Here is a 17,621-nt window from a genome sequence, read left to right as displayed (position 1 = left end):
AACTGCATCTTGTGTTAGTTTTCATGTAAATGCTCGAAATAGACATCAGATAAAGTCACTGTTTACTTCATCTACCTGACCCTGAGCTACAGAATTAGAGGAGAAAAACAAGATTTACTGTTGCAAAATGTATTTTGAGTGTAGGTGTTGTGCATCTCTTCCAGGACCGACCGCTAAGCTGCGATTCTTGCCGGCAGTAATCCTCTTGTTCATCCGTCTGGATCCAGAGTGATGCTTCAGTAGGTTTATTACCTTTATTGTGAGTCATTACTTAATCAATAATCATGTTGAAATGGGGTCAAAGCAGATCAGACTGGGGGATCATGGGACCTCTAAGGAGCCCTGCGGGCAGGTTTAGGGGATCCTCAGCATGTTTTAAGGTAGAATCAGCAGGATTTTTACGATCTGTCCATAAACGCACCAGAAAGATAGTTGATTGTTGATGTTCTGGTTTGGTAAAGTGACACAAGCACAGCAAAATAATAAGAAAATTAGGAAATACAGGCAGAGGACAGGATCTCTACAGATACAGACACCACCACACACCTCTAGTGAGTCATAAGAGACGACTGAAAGGGATTATATTTATGAGTTAATACATGTTTTTTCTGAAGGGAATTCTTGCATATAATGCCTTCAAAATAAAAGTACCTTTGTGATATTGTCCCTGGGTTAGGGTTAAAAGGACATACTACTATAAACTCTATATTCTCCTAGAACTCTCATTGCATCATGAGAGTAAAGTTGAAATATCATGTTGAGAACAACAAGCAGGAATAAATGTGTGAATAAGTGTTTTTCTCCCCTGCAGCCTGGGACAAACTCATCCTCCACTTCACTACATAAAAGCAAGGCTTAAAATGTGTTTTAAGGTTTCTGCTCTTTGCTCCCTTCAGATCCTCAGGTTTAAATATGTTGCAACTGCCCCCAGGGTTGGGGTTGCAACATCTGACTTTTTTTTTTTTTCAAACAAATATTGTGACCAGTAGGTTATTTGTAATCATCTTGAAATGCTATGGGTAGTTATCAGACAGTTCTAAGTTTTACTTCATAAAGATTTAGTTGGTTTAGTCCGGAGATCTGCAACCTGCAGCTCCGGAGCCTCATGCGACTCATTTTCTCCTCTCCAACGGCTCCCTGTGACAAAAAAAATATAGAAAGAAATAAGTTACTTAAGTAAATAAGTTAATGTCTTCTTTTTTCATCTTAAATCTTTTTCATTCTTATAATATTTATTTTTGTTGCAGATCCAAACTGATTCTTAACATTCTTCAGTTATAAAAGTGTGTTACAATAAACTGAGTTAAAAAAAAAAAAAAAGTTTTAATATTTTGTCAGCTAAAATCTCTGACTCAGCACCTTTTCCTCTAAATAAAGTCTGAGGAAAATGAGAATAGTTGCAGCTCCAGAGAGATTTATTTTTACATTTTTCAGCCAGAAATGGCTCTTTTGGTACAGTCAAGGTTCCAGACCCCTGCTTTAGTCCAAATAGTATCTGGCTGAAAAGAAATGAGAAATGCAAAAAGTGTTCCAACCGTCCCCAGTCTACCCTACAACCTATAAATCCGTGATTGAGTCTACCTTATTAAAAAGTGACACCTTAAAATTTAGCTATTAATTTTGACTTTGCACTGAGCCGCAGCAGGATGAAGAGTCTTTTAATCCACCTTTAATCTGATTCCCTGGATGAGAGGTTGAGAGCAGATAAATGTTTTGCTATCAGAGGTGTCATCGCTGCACCCTGCCCACCTCCAGTACAGACAGTTATGTAATTTCACACTGAATCATCCCCAACAGTTGAAATGATGATGATGATGAAGAAAGGAGGAGGAGGAGGAGGTTTGTTCTTGGGACAGAACTGGGGGTCAGAGGGGTTTTTGTTTGGTTTGTGGGCGTAAGACTCGAAAAGTTTGGGGGTCCCTGAAGTACCCCCCACCCCAGTGCACCGGTTGCATAACACCAGTGTGTGTGTGTGTGTGTGTGTGTGTGTGTGTGTGTGTGTGTGTGTGTGTGTGTGTGTGTGTGCAGGTTCTCCTCAGTGCTGCTGCTGCTGCTGGAGGAGGAGGCGGTGGTCGTATTATCGAGCGGCCCGGGCGGCGGTGGAAGTTTCTCTGCAGGGGGAGGAGGGACTTTCTGTCTTTCTGCAGTCGTTCGGTCGCGGCTGAGATGAGATGCCTCTGGCAGCAGCAGCTCTCCAGACTCCAGCGAGCAGCGGCACAAACACACAGACACCTCCGAGTGGAAGATAAACCCTGCTCCTCCTCCTCCTCCTCTTCATCCTCCAGCTGGCCGCGTCTGAGAGCTCTCGGATGCGCTGAGACGGGCGGAGTGTGAACGCTGCTTCCCTCCCCTGCCCTCCTCCTCCTCCACCCCCCGGGATACACACACACAGACCGGACCGGCACCGGTGTCATTGGATGGAGAGAGGCGCCTGAAGAAGGGAGAGCGGTGGAGTTGGTCTACCCTCCTCCTCCTCCTCCTCTTCCTCCTCCTCCTTCTTCCCCACTGCACCAAAAGAAAACTCCGGGTAAGAAACGCTGCTCACTCAGGCCGCTGTGCACAACACGCATCATGGCGAGACTAGTTGGGACTTGCATGCGTCTTTTTTTCCCCTCCCTCTGTTTCTTTGTTGACTGTAAGAGGATGAATCTGTGAGGCTTTAGCTGCGCTGGCTCCTCTCTTTTCTCTCAGTCGACCCGAATATTGATTGGCATTGCGAGTGGACCTGGATCGGGAGCAGGTTATTGGCTGCAGGAGTGGATAGATGCTCCCGGCAGCCTTCAGAGGCTCCAGGGGTTAAAGCAGGGATAACAAATGGCACCAAGAGCAGCGGGAGCTGTCCACACAGCAGCACCGACTCTGCTCAACTCCAGCTGGAAACTGTGGCCTAAAAAATAAACTTGGTGCAGGTTTGATGGGCAGCTTCAGGCATAAAGTGAGGACAAACAAAAGTCAGGGTTTTTGTTTGCAGAATTTTTTTTAGAGCTGATATTAATCTTGAATGCTGAGGTAGATGAGTATGTTGTTCTGACTGAGTAAAGCATTTGAGGTCAGGTGTGATTTTGAGGGTAAATAGATCAAACTGACTTGACTGTAGGCTTCAGTTTCATGAGTTTTGGTATCAGTGCTAAAATAAGACTTTTCCCCCCTCAACACTTAAAGAGATAGTTCACCAAAAAATGAAGATTCAGTCATGATCTACTCACCCTCATGCTGATTGAAGGTTGGTTTTAGCTTTTTAGTCCAAAGGAGTTTTACAGGAAAACAGTGTTGCAGAATCTCCCAAACTATTTAAGTGAATGGTGACCAGTTTTCAGGTCCAGGTCTTGACCAGGTCTCCTGAAGCCCTGACATGCCGTTCACTTTGTGTGTGCACACCGCCACACCGCACACACCCAGTTCAGACGGTGTGCACGCGTGCACGAACGTGGCTCCAAGCTAAGGATCTACGGTGAAGATTTAGGATAAAAACATGGTGTAAATTTCTGTCTTTCAAGTCAGCTTGGCATGTCGGGGCTTTGGGAGGCTTGGATCACACAGACGAGCAGTATGGAGACATTTTATATTTTGGAGGATGTTGTTTTTTCCTCTTGAAAACTGGTTAGCATGCAGTTACATTGTTGGGAGATTCTGCAAGGCTGTTTCTTGTGAAACTCCAGCAGTGTTTTGTGGACTGAAAAACTAAACCCGACTGGTGGATATGGGGCTTTTGTAGTCAACCAGCCGCTCAGTGCTGTATAACACATGTCAGACTAATGACACACACATTCATGCACTGATCGTAGAGGCTTTAGGGTTAGTAGAGCTGCAGTGATTTATCAATTATTAACTGATGTCATCTTGTGCCTTGGAAGACAGCAATCACCAAATAACTAATCGATTAATCAAAAGAATGACTGTCAGTTTAATTGACAATGAAAATAATTGTTAGCTGCAGCTCTAGAATAGAGTTTACAATGGTTTGTAGAGCTGATATTAATGTCCTTAATGCTGAGGAACACCGCTGTAACACTGGGTTTCCTTTGAATCATGAGTCTAAAGACTGAGTGTGTAATACAACTGGTTTTACTAGTTGCCAGCCAAATTTTAGGCAGGACAATAAAGAGCAGATATTGAGCTGCAGCAGTTTATTAAACTAATTGGTTAATGAGTGATTTTATTAAAGTCAAAATTCTCTGATTCCAGCTTTTTAAATCTGAATATTTCCTTTATGACAGTCGGCTGAATGTCTTTGGGTTGTGGATAAAACAAGACATTTCAGGACGTCATCTTAGGCTTTTAGAAACGCTCACTGACATTTTTCTAGAATTTTATGAACCGAACAACTAATCGACAAATAATCATTTCTGGACTGGACTGTATGCATCAGTTTCACTTCCTGAGTTCCGGCACCAGCACCAAAATAACACTTTTTTCCAGCACTAAGTTTTGGTAAATATTTATATATTTACTTTGCTTATGTTAAATCATGAAATATGTGATGAGAGAATAATGAATCTAAGCCAGTGTTACTCAACTTGTGACCCATGGACCAAATCTGTCCCCCTGTAGCATATCAGCTGGTCCTCCAACCATTTTCTGATGCACAGTAAAAAAATAATTAAAATATAGATGCACACAGAAGAAGGGTCAGGTATGTCAGTTCAGTATGAAGGGATAAAGGCTGTTAGTAACAGATGAGGCTGATCTGTGTGTGATCTTTGCGCAAAGTGCAGTAGGGAAGGAAAATATTAACTGAAGATGAGCAAGAGTTACACAGAAACTGGGATAATTCTGATTCTATAAATATGTATTTCACTCTAAAAGGCTTTAAATATGCTCTTTATTCTGTCCTTGGTAGGAGCAGTCTGTGCTTATGAATCATTCCAACATTTCAGTGATTGCATGATGGAAGAGATTCCAGCTGTTTAATGTTGTATAAACTTTAAAATGTTACCAAAGTACTTAAAACTAAAATACAGTTACAGTTATTGAATACATTAAAACATTTGATTCATCTGTTAATCCTTGCACAAAGTTAAGTATCAGCTGAGTATCCCTGATCTAAGTGGTTAGTTCTAACAAAGTTTGATCAGAGTAAGTACAGAGTCCTGGTCTTAAATGGTAAATGGACTGATTTATATGGTGCTTTTGTAGTCAGCCAGCTCCTCACCGCATGTCAACATCCACCCATACATTCACACGCCGACTGCAGAGGCTTTGAACTTTAAGGTTACAGCTCTTTCTGTCTATGCTCATCCTTTTACTCACACACTCCCAGCAGTTTGGAGTTCAGTATCTTGGCCAAGGACACTTTGACATGGAGATCGAACCACTGACTGTCTGATTAGCAGACGATCTGTTTTATCTCCTGAGCCGCAGCTGCTCCAGACTTTAAGTGCTGTCAAATCAAACGGTGCCACTTGATCTTCTATACAGGGGACAACAAGCAAAGGAACACATTTCTTCACATATATTTGAATGTAGTTTTTCTTTTTGAGGCAGTTTTATGCAGTCAAGGGTAAAGAGAGACGTTGAAAGACATGCAACAGAGATCTCTGTCCTCGTCAAAGAGTGTGTGGTTGCAGTTCACTGTAGGTTTAAACACTTTAGATCATGACTTTTTATTATGAAATATTAGATAGTTTTATCCTAGTTTATATATGAACCAAACTGAAAAGATTACATCACTCTGATTAATCTGCTCAGACATGAGGCAGTGGGGATGAGTATTGTTCAAATTTGAACTCATTTGGTATCAGTACTTGGAATTTGGCACCAGTGCCCAACAGTACCTTTTTTTTTCGATACTTTACTCTTTGTGTAATAACAAAAAATGTATTTTATTTTATTGTATTTAACCTTTATTTAGAGTTCTGTTTCAACATTATTATTATGTTGTTGATTTAGAACATTTTCTTAGTTATTTAGAATATTTTGCACAAAATAAAATCCCTCCTGACTTCCCTCTCCACTTTCAAACCCTTTCTTACACCATCCAACCTGTCTGTCTGTCATCAGGGCATACTGACTTATTATTACTACCATAGTGCTTCAGTACTCGAGTATTTCCCTGTAAACTAAACTTGCATCTGCTTTTGCTCTGACTCTCTCAATCCACTCTGTAATCTGAGTAATACTCCAAGTTTTTCTCTTGCGGAGATGCGTTCCCTGGTACCGAAATCTGGCACCGATTAATTTAATATGAATAAGTACTCGGTAGTAGCGACATAATTTAGTTGATGTAGTGGTACCCAACCCTGGTCACAAGTATAGAAAGCTGTACATTTCTGCATTACAATGTCTTAAAACGTGAGACATGTTATATACTTTGTTGTGTTCTATATTTATATTTACCCCAAATGTTCCCAACAATAGTCAACTAGAGAAATCTGTAATTTATTCAAGGTAACGGTGTGTTTCCTGTAAGCTGCTGTTGGAATTACTTCAGAATATGTTGGATACGTCAGAGAGTGAGGAAGGAAGTCAGCGAATGTGATTAAACGTAATAAAACTTGGTGTGTTTGGTTAGTTAAATGTTCCTGTCTTTGAGGTTTTCATGTTTTGTGTGGATGAGCTAGCTGTGTTCCTATTTACTGTAACTACAGTTGATTGATTGTCCCTCTACTACTTTGTTGGCTTTATTCCCCCCTGAAGCCTCCCATACTGATTAATTTTTACTTCTTGGCTTCATTTCTGTGTTCCATCCTAAAAAGATAGAAGTTGTGATTACCTGGAAAGCTTTTAGCATCAATTAACAGTTAAAAGATGTGTAGGCGGGGACTCTCTGCCTCCCAAAGCTGTGATTCTGAAAAGATGAGGCACATTCAGGATCCAAAACTGGAACATTCACTCGAAAAGCAGCCGGCTTCGCTTTAGACGCTTCAACCTCAGACACTGAGAAGAAAAATTCAGTCCTGTTAACGTGATCTCACACTTTGAGTCTTTGCGTGTGTTCCCCCACAGCTTTCTAATGATGCTGGATGTCTCTGTGTGCATGCGTGTGCGTGTGTGTGTGTATGTGTGTGTGTGTGCGTGTGTGTGTGTGTGTGTGTGTGTGTCACCGGGACTCTCGCCTCTTCCTCGCCGAGCTGAAATACGACCTGCTCAGAATTCAATTCCTCCACCAGCACTCGCAATCATCTCAGCCATTCGTTTAACACCAACTCTCTTTCTCGCTCTCTGTCATGGGCTTCCCCTGCGTCTACACACACACACACACACACACACACACACACACACACACACACACACCGCCTTCCCTTCCCCGTGTCCCCATTGAACTCCTCAGAAGAAAAGTGTTATTACATTAAGAAAACTGAGAGCACTTAGATGAACACTGCAGATATGTGGCTCTGTGAGTCTACTGTAACACCTAAAGGCCGAGCTGTGCCATTATCAAAATGGTCTTTCCTGAGATCGAGCGGTGGCGTACACCTTAATGTATCACAGCTAATATTTCCAGAATAGATCATGTAATGGATTGCCTCGTTTTATGGTGAATGCCAGCGGTCAGAGCAGTTTGCTGCCAAATGTAGCTACAGCTCACTTCTCTTAGAGATGCCTCGAAACGCAGCAGGCTGGAGAGAGAATCGTAAAATAAAGTATCACAAGATGAATCACATTTATGAGAGTGAGACTCAGAAATGATCATGCTTTAAACAGTATTGGCAACACACAAACTGTTTGCTTTTTTTGGCTGTTGTCTTAAAGCAATAGTTCAACATTTTTGGAAATATTCACTTTGTTAAAATATGTAGCTAGAACTGGTTATCTTAGCTCAGCTGGAGACTGGAAACAAGGGGAAATAGCTAACCTGGTTCTGCCCAGAGGTTAAGAAAAAGCTTGGTAATTAATATGCCATATCTCATTTATTTAATCTGTACAAAATGCAAAGTGTAAACATGACAATATGCAGTTTTACAGGGGGTGATGTGTTGGACTTTCTTGACTGGGAGCAGTTACTCGTCATTAGTGGCTTAATTGAGTAGTGAGCTTGAGATTTGCTGCTAGGCAGATTTAATAACCTTTGTTCACAGTCAGACTCTGTTTCCAGTCTTAATGCTAAGCTACAGTAAGCTAACCAGCAGCTGGCTCCAGCCAGGCTACCGTACAGACATGAGAGGGGTGAGAAAGCAAATAAGCACACTCACCAAAGAAGTAGAAAGGTAGTTTTACTAACTGATGGTGTTGGTACAAGCGAATCTGATTAGTACAATATCTGTGTGGGCAGATATTAAAAATAGTTATTGCTTCAGTTCCAACAGCCAGTGAGCTGATATTGAATCCTTTCTGTCCCATCTGTGATTCGAGCACTTCCTGTGCTCCTCTGTGACTCCGTATCATGAATCACGTCTCTGCATCAGATCATGTATGTAATGTAAGTTCTGTTGAGGTTACAGAACCACCTGTTACTGTGAGTGTTTGCAGACTGGACAACACTAACTGCCCCGTCCTTGGATGGATGGTTTTTATGATTACGGATTTGATCGAGTGAGGATTAAAATACTGTGCATAACCATTAATGTTTAATTACAGTGAATGATGTTTTTTAGCTGATGTGAGGCGCCCATATTTGTTTACTTTTCCACTCTTCTATAGTCATAAGTACCATGTTGCATAAATTGAAGCTTCTAGGGCTGCAACTACCGATTATTTTCATCATCAGTTAATGTGTCAATCATTTTTTTGATTAATCAGTTAGTGGTTTGGTCTGTAAAATGTCAGATAATGATGAAAAATGTTGATCACTGTTTTCCAAAGCCCTCGTTGACATCCTCAAACATCTTGTTTTGCCCCAAACACATAAATTATGAGTTTACTGTCGTAGAGGAGTAAAGAAACCAGAAAGACTTGGAAGTTTACATGACCATTATTTCAAAGTGGCCATCCGACGCTTCCTCCCATTACTTGTGATGTTGAGTTTTCTGAAGGCATTGTTTCAATTAAAAATGAGCCAGACTTCTCAGCTAGTTGAGGCTAACACGGTCTGCAAGGTAAAATTACTATTTTCTGTCAAAGGAGTCTGGTTGCTTTGGAGAGAGAGATATTTAGCTTATATGACAGTGATTTGCTGTTGGAAAAGGCAAAGATAAGAGCAAGATAGCAATAGCAAAGCAAGATAAAACTGTGAAAATATTCTAAATATACCGTACACTAAAAAATATATTTTGCTGTTGACTCTGTCCACAACAGTTCAGTGCTTAACTTATCCAACCAACACTGAGCACAAATAAAACACCACTTCAGATAATCTGAACTAACCCTTTAAAAGCTGAAAGTCTACAGGTTTATTATTAAAAGATTTAACCTACAAGGAAGCAAGGCTGCTGTGTGGGGGCATAAAAACTGTGTTACTGTCCAAATACCTTTGGAACTGACTGCTGTTACTCAATAGTTAATCAATAAAGCTGTGGCTTGGCTTCAGATCACTGCTCTTCCCCACTTCGGAGAATTTAGGCTTCCACCCGCTTTCACATTACCAAGAGTGAATGAACCTTTTCCCAAAACATTAAGTCGAGCCTGACAGACGTTTTTGCAGCACTAAGTGCTTTCCCTGTCCTGTATTAGCCTAATTGTGAGGTTGTTAATCTAATAAGTCGTAGGTATAATGAGTTAGTGCGGCGGTGGTGGTGGGGGGGGGGCGGGGGGTGCAATGATCACACATGATTTAGCTTTTCATCCATAACATCGGGGCTCCAGACTGAGACTCCAAGATTACAAAACTGATGAAAAATCAGTGGCGTGGAAAAAGTCCGTCCAGGTGTATAAGTAAATGGGACACACTCAGCAAGTTTTTTAATTACCGTGAAGACTGTGATTGTTCTGGGATGCATCCACGTGTGTAGAACCACAAACAAACCGATTCTGGGAAATAACACGTGTTCTGTCATCATTTATCAGGATAGAAGTCGACAAAAAAGATTATTTTGTGTAATTACTCTGCAGTTAATTCTGTCTCCATTTGCCTGGTTTTGTTGTGTTTGTACAGTTTTATCCTCTCTGTGTATCGTCCTTCACATTGTGATGTTGTAATGTGGTTTAGAGAGAAATCAGCAGGCGGTTTTTTGTTTTTTTTTTCTCATAAGCTCATCACAAACTGCACAGAGAGCTTTTCTCTGTCTCTGGCAAAGAAGGAGAGAAAATATTTAGTCTCCAGACTTTTTTGGGACAAATCAAATTCCAGTTATGGGAGCTGTTTAAGCAGCTCTCCACTAAATAATCAAACTAGACAGAGTGCAAACACTCCTCTGCTTGCTGTTACACACAGAGACACATTTTCCATTAATTCCATTTGGAGTTAAATTGACTCGCCAACATCATCTTTTTCAAAGTACTGTGAAGTCTTTATCTCCGTTGGTTTCATAGTTCTGACTGAAACATCAATTGAAACAGATCATAAAATGAAAATCTGAGATATTTTGACGGTCTAACATAATCACCATCAAACTCTGATCTCTTGTTTGTTAATCCAAGACTGATCTGTATCGCTGAATGCGATGGAATCATGTGTTTCTGAGACATCTCATTGACAGACAGGTCAACCAGAGGTGAAAACACAACCTCCTGGTTTATTGTCTTGGCAGTGGTGCCCAAGGCGGAAAATTGCCACTGAATGCAAACAATGCTACAAGTTGTTTCAACTTCGGCCATGGTTGCCTCTGACCTTTGAATACAGAGAGATTACAGTTGTAGGTGACAACGTAGCCAGACGTGACAGATACAAGTAGTGAGTAATGGAGGAAAAGTGTTATAGGGTTCCCAAAATATAAGATTAAAAACGTACCACACTGCCACCAGGAAAAGGCAAAAATGTCAGCAGTCAGATGGGGCTACCAGATTTGTGAATATGCATAAAATTTCTGAACTTGGCTAAATGCGATGCCAAAATTAGCTTAGTGTTTATGTACACCAGACAGACTTAACAATGCAGTTCTCTGTGGCCCACCATGCGGTGAGTCAAGAGCAAATTTCTTATGGTCACTCACGTGTAACTCTTGGGCGTGAGGCGCTGCAAATTAAAATTGAGCCAGTCTCAACTCTTTTTTTTTTTTTTATCTCTCCAGAGATGCATCAATAAATCATATGTTTTTGTTTTTCCAGTTCTGCTTCTCGCCTCCATCACAGTTCCTGGGCTGTGTAAACAACGGAGCAGCCAGTTTCCAGCTTTATTTAACCCTACCCTTTTTCTTACTGCAATATCAAAAAGAAAAAAGAAACAGTTTGCTGATTCATGTTCGCTGACTTTACACACAAACACTCACTGAAACACTTCACTAGGTGACAATGCAGTTATGTCGCTGGTAGTGTGAACATTTGGTCATCATCTGAAGACTGGTGAAGTTCAGCCTCACAGAACATGGCTGCAAACTCTTAGTCTTGTTTAAACATTCGTGGCAGAGACTTTAGCATACATTTCTATTGTTTCCATACCTTTGCTTCACTTTTAGCCGCCTTTAGAAGTGAAGCAGGTTTGCCAAGGAAAATTTGAGTCCAGGGTTTGTTGTTTTAACCCCGAGTGATTGAGCTGATTGGCTGCAGTGTGCAGGTTCCTCCTGTCTCAGCTGGCGCCACCGCTGACATTTCAAAGCTGGCGCCAGCCGGTGCGATGCTACTTTTACTTAACCGTGCACCAAATGAGCTGTCTAAACCAGGAAGTCAAAGTGTAGCTGGCATGGAAAAGCCAGATATGTGAGGAGGCAGGATAGAGAGAGAAAGATGAATTGCTTTGCTGCCTGCGCAGATTGCTGTGCAGTGTTATATCTGGCCGTTTCACTGAGCGCGGCAGCGAGGCAGTTAATTTGATTATGAGTCATTGGGCGAGATTAAAAGCAAAGTTGATTGATCAGTTGTTGGGAGAGTGAGCGAGAGAGTCAGGAGCGAGCGGCTGACAGGCCTGTGATCCCTCCCCCTTCTCCTTCTTCTTCTTCTTCTATTCCCAGCTGCTCTTTCTAATTTCTTTGTCAACACAATCTTCTCTTCTTTATTTTCTTGCATCACGTCTTTCTATTATCTCATCAGTGTCTCGCTTCTCTCCTTATCTAACCTCTCCTCTCTTCCGTCTTTTTTCTCCTCTTTATTTCTGTGTGCGTTGTGTGTGTGTGTGTGTGTGTGTGTGTGTGTGTGTGTGTGTGTGTGTGTGTGTGTGTGTGTGTGTGTGTGTGTGTGTGTGTGTGTGTGTGTGTGCATAAATCAGTGTGTCTGTTCTTATTGATCAGAGCTGTTTTAACATGCAGCTCCAATAGAGAGTAGTTTCTTGTTTTCTTTCTTCCTGGCTGTGGCATATTTACATCCAGTGTGCAGAACCTGCTGCTCTCTCTCAGGTGGGTTTGCTGTTGTGTCTGATCCACTTCAGCTGGAGACGGAGAGGACGCTGCTGCCTCACGTTGGCTTTTATTGGAGACCCTGCAGGAGACCACAGAGGAATCAAAGAAACATTTTTTTACACTCACATATATGGCTCTATGTATATTGACTCTTAGAACCATAGGCTTGAAAACATGTGTGACATGCACATGAACACAGTTTGCTTGAGTGACAAAATCAAAATATGACAGATGAAAGTGTCCACAGGGATTTAAATTTCATGCCAAGACGAAACAAAGAGATTAAAAAAAACAAAGCTTGTGACAAATTGCACGATTTCTTTCGGCAGAGGACAGATTGTGCACATTTCACTTCCCTGGTTCTACTTTGTCAGAAAAGACAAGTCAAGAATGACAAAGTAAAAGAACTTTCCAATGTGACCAGTAAGCAGGTACCAACAGGTAGTCACTGGGTCACAAGTCATTGAAAAAAACTAAAATCATTTTTTATGTACAATAAATTAATTACACATTAGAAATTAAACTAGATTTTCTGCATGAGACCATCATAATTTTCACTGATATGGGAAAGTCAGCACAAAGGTAATGACGTAAAAATAAAAGCTTCTGTACTTTTGTTGCAATTTTCAACACACTGGCAGCCGATAATACAAAGGTGACCTACCTTTGAGTTAGACAGATCCTGCATAATTCTCTTCTGTGTGACTGAAAGATGTGCAAACTCGAGGGATTACGAGCCACTGTTGCTTCTGAAGTCAAAGAACCGCTAAGAAATCACTAAATCCAGCGCAGCATCGCTGGTAGACTTTAAAAAAAGATGGACCGACATCACGCTGTTGAGGAAAAGGCGAGCTCAGAGTTGTTGTACAGCTGAAAGAGGTCAGGTGTTGTGAATCACAAGTTTCAGCACAATGCAATATTATATCGATTCTTTGGATGACTAATTGATATTTGCTGATATCATGAATTCTGCCATGATACAGTTTCGATTTGATTCAATCCAGTCAGACAGTCTCATATGTCTATTTAACTATTCAGTTATATTTATTTCAACTCACAAAAAGCAACTAAATTATGATTTGACAATTTTATGACTGAACTCTTGCACAATATAGATCAATATCTTCACTTTGCATCGATTAAATTGGATCGTTAAACACTGAATCGATATATTGATCCAGATCGATGTATTGTTACACCTGTAGTGATGTCAGGTGTTAGGCTTTTACTGTAGAAGTCATCAGGTACCCACAAAAACTAGAAAGTAAAAGAAGAGGTTTATATTTGTGTATTAAGGGTTAAAAACAACCCTTTAAAGAGAGGATTAAACTTCTGATTAATGATCTGCAAAACTGTGGAGGTGGATGGCACACTTTTAATGAAGCTCAGATTTCACCGAGGTCTGTGTAACAGATTTTTTTCAAATAAAGCCAAATCTTTGAGCGCATTAGATTTTGTACAACCTGTAAGCTCACAGGCTTATTGGCTAACGAGGTTGAGAACGCACGGTAAAGAAAACCGTTCCAAAGCAAGCCTCCATCTGCCAACTCAATGCATGAGTTGTTTTATCTGAGTTTTCTGCCGCCTGAAGCAATTATACATCCTCCTCTACAGAGATCAGAAGGATGACACTAGTATTATGTTCAATTTAAATCGCTGTGGTACTGAATCTAAAAAAGGTCAATATTGATGGAGTAGATTTGATATATCCAGATGGATACCATCTAATATCTCTGCAGGTGTTTGGGGGAGGCACAGCTGAAGTATCTGAACACACACACACACACACACACACACACACACACACACACACACACACACACACACACACTGCTGTCAAATGATGCCCTTTGTATTTTCCTTAACACTTTTCATTGACCATTATAGAAAACATCACGGGGTCAAGGAAAGATGTGAAGTAGAATTCATAAAGAAAAGCAACTGCAGTGCCTGGAGAATCCAGCTCTTCCAACAATCACCATCTCTGCTTTGGATGAATTAAATCCCTAATTCACTGTGTGAAAAGAGTGCAAAGAATCGGGCTCTGCAAGCTGTTAACCTCTCACTCCTCACCCAGCTCGGTGCAGTCAGGGTCCGGCTGAGTGGGTGTGTGCCGTGCCGCTGGATGAGAGCACGTTGTGGAGTAGCTGTGGCTCTGCAGGCCATTACATCAGCAAAATAAAATGACAAATATGGCTCCAAAATTTGGCCTGAAAAAACAGCCAGAAATGAGCCCATCGTCAATAGGCGACATATTCGTCCAATCGCCCATCCCTAGTCCTAGAAGCAGAGTGTGCAATGTGCACTGTGTACCCACCACTCTACTATAGGCTTATCTCACTATCTGAATAATGTCTCCTTTAAATAGCAGGAAAAAACAACAACAGCAATGCATGCAAATGTGTTGTGTCAGAAAATAGCCATGACGCTGCGCTGCGAGACTTCAGCTTACATTTTTGTTGTTTCTGAACCTTTGCTTTTAGCGCTCTTTAGAAGTGAAGTGGTTCTGCCAGGGAAAATTTGAGTTTTTTTTTAATACCGGTATTGCATTGAAGTTTAAAATCCTGGTATCATGACAGCTCTAGTCAGGAATAATCAAGTTTTCAAGGTTTTCCCAGCAACTAAAGCCAAGTAGTCTGAGATATTAACCCGACCTGGCAGCCCATAAAGCAGATGAAAAACATTTGTCATGTTTAGGCATTTCAAAGCTGATAAGCATGCACGATTGTTGACTCTGACTTTTCCTTTCTGTTGATTTTTTTTCCCCTTTGGCAGCCTCATTACTGTTCTGGAAAATTATATTTCACAAATTTCACAAGCTCCGTTCCATTGCATTATTCACATGCCACTTAACGCTCATCACGGCCTGTTTTGCGAGACGACATTGTGACAAGATATTCATTTCATGCATATCCTGGTAATTAAAACGTCCTCCACACAACTGCTCTCTGTGTGCACTGGAGGAAGACAGTCTTTTTAGGCTTCGCGAGGAGTTATCAGACACAGACTCCCTGCAGTAGCACCGGTGAGATAAGTCTGAAGGAGTGAGAGAAAGAGAGAGAGTCGGGATCATGTGAGCATGAAGATGATACATCAGTGGAAAAGCTTTTATGCAAATTGTCACCTTTCCTTTCACAGCCATGTGTTAATGAGCTGTCGGCTGAAGGAAAGCCTTAAATCTGAAGGAGAAAATGGTTGTGATATAAATCACTGGCATCTCTGATGGCTGTTGATGTCATGAAAATAACATCATGGTTTAAATGTGAAGATTCTCCTCTGTTTTTCTTCCTGTTGTCATTTATTACACACACTATTTTCAACCTCCTCACATCACCTTCCTTATTACACTATCAGAGACACTTCTGCTTAGATTTTATGTGGCAGATGGTGACAAGGAAAATGGGAAATAGAGGGGATAACAAGCAGCAAAGGTCACAAGCTTGGTCGTGTTCCTCTCTGTCGGAGCCAGCATGCACGGGAGGCTGGGAAATCCTTCTCTGGTTGCCATTTGCATGGATGATATTTTCCATTTCAAACCCACCTCCAGACAGAAGGTTGGATCACCCTGTCTGATTTGAGATTTGTTGAGATTTGGCCATCGGCTCCTCTGTGAGCCTCTGTGATCTGTGGTTCCAAGCCTTAAGCTGGCAGATGATGTGTTGAAGAAAGTTTTTTTTTTTCCCCACAGAAAAAGAAAGGCACTTGTTCACCAAAACTCGTTCAACTTTTTGGGAACAGTTGCAATAGTGGGTGTGTTGGTTCGGAGAAAAACATTTCCCTTTGCAAGTTCTTCCCTTTGGATTCTGCCTTTGTGCTGCTTAGTTTAGTTTTTCTGAGTTTGTTGAGGTCGTGATTCCCAATCAGCTGTACTTGTTAGGGCGATTTTGAGTTAAGGCTGAGCTCATGATAAACAAGGCTATTGAAACTGCATTATGATGTGTTAAATTTCCCGGGCCGTGTATTAGACAATTGATTTTGCATTTGATCATGGTCTGTCTGTTCAAATTCTTATCATGGGTCGGTAATTGGCAAAAAACTTCCCAAAACTTTCCTCTAAAATTGAACGCCCTTCATTTTTTGTCCATTCACAAGCTAGCCAGTGACAAGTGAAATGAGACGGCTGTTGCCATGGATACAGGCAGTCCTGTATACATTTTAAACACGGATACGGGCAAGTACATATGGCAGAATCAAGTATAGGATTTTCTAAGATAGAATAAGATATGAGGTCTGACACAGGACAGGACACAGACATAAGTTTGGGACTTGCTTCTGTAATAGGAAGATAAGATTTTTCCTATCTTGAAAGCTTGAGATGGGACAAGCACTTTTCTATAATGAAGCCCCTCTGCTATAACCCTCAGCCATCCTCCGGTAAACATTTGCCAAAATGTCCTCATCGTCATCAGCATCTTTTCTAAATGTTAACACATTTCTCCTGTCATCCTCAGTGACAGCAAATCCATCCTAAAATATTACTGCCTTGCGTATTATGTCACAAGTTAAAGAATAATGCAGTTGCTTCTAGAGCTGCAACAAATCATTGATTGTTAATTGTCTATTAAATTAAATGCCATCTATTTTGATAAACGATTAACGGATTTGAGTCATATCTTCATTAAAATGTCCATGTTCTCTGATTTCAGCTCCTCAGATGTGAATATTTTCTGGTGTCTTTACTCTTCTATGACAGTAAATGGAATATCTTTGGGTTGTGGACAAAACAAGACATTTGAGAACTTTTTCATCATTTTCTTGCATCACATGGACCAAATAACTAATTGATTAATTGTGAAAATAAGCTACAGATTAATCAATTATGAAAATAATTGTTAGTTGCAACCCTAGTTGCTTCTAACACACTGCACCACATTTTCCCTTTAATTCCAGTCACCTTCTGAAATCTGCAGCCTGATGCAGTATATTTTTCTATTTCATTAAATTATAAAACATCCATCTAAAATAACATCTTACTGGCTAAGATAACCATGTGTATTAGATTGCAATGTCCATTGAATAATTGGATTATACATGACCTTTCTTTGTGAATTATGATTCAGTAAACAAACATACAGGTAAATGTATTTAGAAAGACAGAGAGAAGGCAGACATCTCTATGGCTGATATCTCCAAAACTCTGCGACTCACACTGCAAAAATGTAAATGGATAAGTAGTACCTCAGGCCAGGAGAAAAATATGCATTTTTATTTTTTAAATAAATGTATTTGGAAGAACACGGCCAGTGTCGCTGAAATGATTCTTGAGTTCATCCGACAGGGCTGTGAGCTGACAGACACCAAAATGGGAACCACTGC

The 17,621-nt window shown here is 40.8% G+C and overlaps 1 protein-coding gene across 1 annotated transcript in view; it reads left to right on the top strand.

Annotated features, from left to right (window-relative positions):
- Positions 1–2,061: 2,061 nt before the first annotated feature.
- The window catches only part of syt12 (synaptotagmin XII), a 30,073-nt gene continuing 14,513 nt past the window's right edge, over positions 2,062–17,621 (top strand). Inside the window, exon 1 of the mRNA XM_084734757.1 lies at positions 2,062–2,527. The gene's annotated coding sequence lies outside the window, so the exon portion shown is untranslated. The remainder of the gene's footprint in view (positions 2,528–17,621) is intronic.

Source organism: Lutjanus erythropterus, chromosome 13 (assembly GCF_056507025.1).
Source record: "Lutjanus erythropterus isolate fLutEry1 chromosome 13, fLutEry1.hap2, whole genome shotgun sequence".
In the NCBI taxonomy this organism is placed as follows: Eukaryota; Metazoa; Chordata; class Actinopteri; order Lutjaniformes; family Lutjanidae; genus Lutjanus; species Lutjanus erythropterus.
The sequence above is the reverse complement of the archived record's forward strand: the minus strand, read 5'-3'. Positions and strand labels throughout refer to the sequence as shown.